Here is a 5,215-nt window from a genome sequence, read left to right on the forward strand (position 1 = left end):
AGTCATGTACAGAACTGACATCAGCGTGCGAGGGGGGCGTCTAAGTAACTCCCACAATGTCATCCCGGTGACACGACGTCGACGACAGACCCGGAGTCGACATACGCCACCTACCGACCAGCCATCTGCTGACGAAAAACTTTCCGGATCCAGTCTGAAGGCTGGGGAATATTCTATGGTAAGGAATCTATAACTAACCTATGTTTCTTACAGATATATTGTTACCAAAGGTAAGTAACTTGTTCATTAAGGGCGTGGCTTAAAACACCTAAGCTAAACATCTGTGTTTAGCATAGTGTGCCGGACTGGTATTTAGCCACTTCTGTCATTGTATCCAGATATATAACACAAGCAGTAATGTTACATCTACAACAAGCCAGAACTATTGACTTTGTCAATGGTTGTTAGTTGCATAAAATACCAAGCATTTACAATGCAACGGGTTCGCCTTTGGAAAAGTTAAAGCTATTGGCTTTGTAAATGACATTTTTATATGTGTTGGCTTTGATATCCGAAATAAATGGCATTGTCATTTACAAAGCCAATAGCCTAATCTCTCGCAAATGCGACACCTATTGCATTTGCACCCACACACACACACAAAACCGGGTCACAAGCAGGCAACAGAGGCACACACAAAACCGGGTCGCAAGCAGGCAACATAGGCACACACAAAACCGGGTCGCAAGCAGGCAACAGAGGCACACACAAAACCGAGGGGGCAGGGAAGCAGCTCTACTTGATAAGAATAAATCAGAGATCTGGCAACGATGGGCGTGATCATGGAGGGAATACCCAATCCACAAACAAGAGAGTAAGAAGCACTGCAACCAAGTTTGCAAAGTAAGGAAAACATCAGAACCCATAAAATAAATGACAGGCTGACATTGTTTATGTAACCACAGTCTAAATGCAGAAGTGTTTAAGTAAAATGTTTAATTATTTAATACACAGGCCACATTATAATATTATGATCGAGGCCAATATCTGGTGAGCAGTGCAAACCAGCCGGACAGCTGGGGTATTGGAAGTATGTGGTCGCCTGGACTTCTTCCGCGGCCGAACATGTACACCTTAGCACAGTGCTCCCTTCTCGTGGGCTCAGCTACGACAGCGAAGTACAACCACGCCCAGGGAAGAAAACGCGGGAACGCCCCCGAATCTGGTCCGGCCTTGACGGACAGATCCGGCTTCCAATGGCTAGCCTCCATTTATGGAGCTAGCCAATGGGAGCTGGGGGACGTTCCTATATCCCATATAGTAAACATTAGATTTCGCCTGCGCGAACTGCTTGCGCAGTAACGCCAGGCGAAACCTAAAAATGACTGACTCACTCTCTCTCTTTCTATCTCACTAACTCACTTTCACTCTCTTTCACTACCTCACCCTCTCTCTATCTCACTACATCACAACCTCACTCTCTGTTTCTATCTCACTACCTCAGAACATTCCTCTCCCTCACTACCTCACTCTTTCACTACCTCACTCTCTCGGTCTCTCACTACCTCACTCTCTCTCTATTTCATTACCTCACTCTCTCTCTATTTCACTACCTCACTCTCTCTCTCTGCTAATGCAATAGGTCTCACATATGCAAGCAATTAAGCTATTACCAATATAAATGACAATGCCATTTATTTAGGGATACAAAAAAAAAAAAGAATGAGCAATGCCAATAGCTCTACCTATAATATTGCAGAGACCATTGCATTGTAACTTTGTGTCTAAGGCAGAAAACATTAATTGGGAGGCTGTTTAGCCTCCTCTTTAGTCGAAGGCAAAAACGAACATTATTAAGGCATCGCACCCACGAACAGACCCTTCAACATGAGGGCTCTGTCTGTACCGTAGAAGCTCAGAGCAGGAATTGTCCCTGCAGTCTTGATGCGATAAAAGTCAGGCTCATTTCTTTGCACAGCCCTCTGGTATATGTCCTTGGCAAAAACCACTCACATTCAACAGGTGCCCCTCCCGCTCATAGTCCTAAGAGTTCGGGGCGGCTGCGCGCGCAGTCACCGGCAGTCCATGCCGCTGGGCACGCTGGGCTGCTGCTGCTGGGGGCTGCTGAAGGCCTGCGTGGCGGCCGCCGGCAGCTGCTTGAAGAAGTGCTGCAGGCCGGCCAGGTCCCTGGAGAGCAGCTCGATGCGCTTGTGCAGCCGCTCGTTCTCGCTGGAGAGCTCCAGCAGCCGCTGCTGCATGTCCTGGTTGCGCTGCTTGGCCTTGTCGCGGCTCTTGCGCACGGCGATGTTGTTGCGCTCCCACCGCTGGCGGTACTCTGGGCTGCCACGGTCCAGGCTCTTCTTGCCGTGCCGCAGCTCCTTGCCGCCCCCGGCGCCGCACAGGCTGGGCAAGCGGCTGCTGGAGCACGAGGAGCTGGGCTCCGGGGAGGTGGGGGGCGTGGGATGCGGGGGCTGTCCCCCAGGCAGCAGCACGGCCGTCTGGGCGCACGCGGTGATCTGCGAGGGGAGGTCGCCGTCGCTCCACTCGGGCTCCTGCTTGAGGGCGGCCCGGGCCTGCGGGGCGGAGCCGCCGCCGCCCCCAGCCAGGAGGGTGGAGAGAGCGCTCAAGTCCTTCAGCTGCGGCGCCTCGCCGCCCCCAGGTACTTGAAGTCTGCAGCCCGGGGCTCGGCCTTGGCGTGCAGCTGGCTGTGGTTGAAGAGTTCGGCGAAGAGCTCGTCGTGGCACAGCTCCAGGGTGGGCACCGACGACATGGCGTCGATGTACGAGCTGAAGTCGATGGCGCTCTCGTCGTCGTAGATGGCGGGGGCTGCGCTCAGCTCGGCCAGGGTGCCCCCGCCTCGCTCCTCGTCCTCCTCCCCCGGCTGCGCGGGGTGCTGCGGCGAGCACAGCTGCCCCCGGACGCCCGCCTTGTCCACCCAGTTCTCAGTGTAGAAGTTGGCCGGCTCCATGGACCAGTTCCTATAGCATAGCGCGGGCTCCAGGCTGTACAGGGCACTCATGGGCAGGCTGCGGTTCGCCCGGCGGGCACGGGTGCACAGGGGGCCTCCCGCAGTGGCTGGGCTCTCGCTCCCGGGCTGCCACTGAAGTTCAAGCCGCTGCGAGCTGTGCCAGCAGCTCAGGGTGCACCTCTGAGCCACGGGCTGCACGTGTGCCCCAACGACTCTGCCGCTGTCACTTTCTTGGAGTTGGTGATTCTTGTGCAGTCTCTCTCTTGCACCCTGCACTCAGTGCGTCTCCCACTCCTTTTCTGAGTCTCTGCTAGAGGCACCCTTTGTGCGTTGCGCTGAGGGTGCTGTCTGCTCCTGGGCACTTGTGGCTTGTGCTCTGAAGAGTGCAGCTGGTGGTTGCTGGGCGCTGAGGGTGCTGTCTGCTCCTGGGCACCTGTGGCTTGTGCTCTGGAGAGTGCACCTGGTGGTTGCTGGGTTCTGAGGGTGCTGTCTTCTCCTGGGCACCTCTGGCTTGTGCTCTGGCGAGTGCACCTGGTGGTTGCTGGGCGCTAAATCTGAGTCCTGGCACCTTCACCGCTGTCTATATAGTCAGGAGTGGCTTGGCTCCACCCTGAGTGAGTGACGCGCTGCACCTCAGCGGGAGGGAGTGCGGGCCCCCGAGGGGGCGGCTGTCAGGCTACTGCCGGGGGAGATCAAACCGACGGGGAGATCATCTAGTTAGAACACCGGCCGTGGCAGCAGACCGTGCTCTGCCCGGGTCCAGTCTCACTCGCTGAGTCCCTCCAAGAAGAGCTCAGTAGACACCGCAGCCTCTGAAAGTGAGTCTCACACCCTGCTGCAGTCTTCGGGGGAGAGGATAATTGACTGTGAATGTGTCTGACGCTAGAGTCTCACCTCTTGATGCACAGCTTCTGGAGATGAGACCTAAACCTTGGTATAAAGACTTGTAGCGAGTCTCGCTCCTTTGGATGAGGGAGTGTAAACTTTGGCGGAGAAGCTTTTGGATGGGGATTGAGCCTGGCACTACAGTCTCGCACCTTGGCGCACGGTCTCTGGCGGTGAGTCTTACACCCCAGGGAAGAGGCTCGTTCATTGGAAATGAGCCTTGCGCCATTCTCACCCTTTCTGCACATAGTATGGAGAGAGACTCCATTACCGCAGAGAAGAAGCTTATTGGTGAGGAGTGAGTCTCACGAAACTGCCACCCCTTGCTGCATCCATCTGTGCAATTTAGTCTCAATTTAGTGCAATTTAGGAGCCTAGTGGGTTGGTAGCAAGTCTCACACATTAGTCTCACCCTAGGTGCACAGTCTGTGCGATTGATCGTTCACAGTCCCTAGAGGTCTTCCATCTCGCCGACAGTCGCCCACTGCTGCACACGCTGCAGCTGGGAGCGAGTCTGACACCACTGGGGGGGAAGTGTCACTCATCTGTGGGTCTCGCCTCGTTCCATGAAAAGGATCCCGGTCGCGGATCACTTTTAATGGAGTTCGGAACACCTGTCCGGGGTTACTTTTGTGCTGAAACGTCAGCAGTTGCTTAGAACGGCTAACATTCCTAAACATTCTTGCACCGTACTGTTTCCGTGCCCAACAGACCATTTGTTTTGATATTTCTGCGTTAGTAAATGACATGACCTTTAACAGAGGTGTGCGTCCACGCATCGTCCACACCTGCTATGGTGTACTGAATTTTAGACCTACGCACGCTTTGCATTTATCACAATCTTTTTTATTATTTTTATAATGCGGTTACTCGTAGTCGTGTAACTTCGATATGACACAAATAAAATAACGGGGGAGGGTAGGCTCGCACTCCCAGTGGTACAGAGATATCAGAGGATGATAATCACACCCATAGTTTGAAAGTGACTGCGTTGATCTGCGCAGCAGGCGCATCAACCCTGCAGCTCTCTGAGGTTCATATCTGTGACCTGCCCCTGGTTTATATATATCGCTCACCCCCCAAGCACAAGACTCCTCACCCCTACATTACTGGATTTTTAAAACTAACGTGTGGTAGGTGTAACCCCCCCCCCCCCCCTCCTCCTTACTCACGCACTTTGCAGCAGGCACACCACCCCTGCGAGTTATCTTGCTGGCCAGCGGTGACCTGCAAGTTGTACACGTTTCTGCACAGCAACCGAACTAACCTAGCGGCCTGCAAAGGCACACAAAAGCCCTGCAGGAGATTCTCTCAGTGTGCATTGGTCACTCATTGCAGGAATAAGTGAGTATACACTACGGGCTCCCTCAGAGAGAGATGGTGCGTGTCCCTCTTTCTACCGGCTCTCTCTTCGGACCAAGT

General features: G+C 53.9%; 1 pseudogene; it reads right to left on the reverse strand.

The window, feature by feature from the left end:
* Positions 1–1,721: 1,721 nt before the first annotated feature.
* LOC147710671 (CCAAT/enhancer-binding protein delta-like) lies at positions 1,722–3,223 on the reverse strand (annotated as a pseudogene).
* Between the last annotated feature and the right edge of the window lie 1,992 nt (positions 3,224–5,215).

Source organism: Lissotriton vulgaris, chromosome 5 (assembly GCF_964263255.1).
Source record: "Lissotriton vulgaris chromosome 5, aLisVul1.2, whole genome shotgun sequence".
Taxonomy (NCBI): Eukaryota; Metazoa; Chordata; class Amphibia; order Caudata; family Salamandridae; genus Lissotriton; species Lissotriton vulgaris.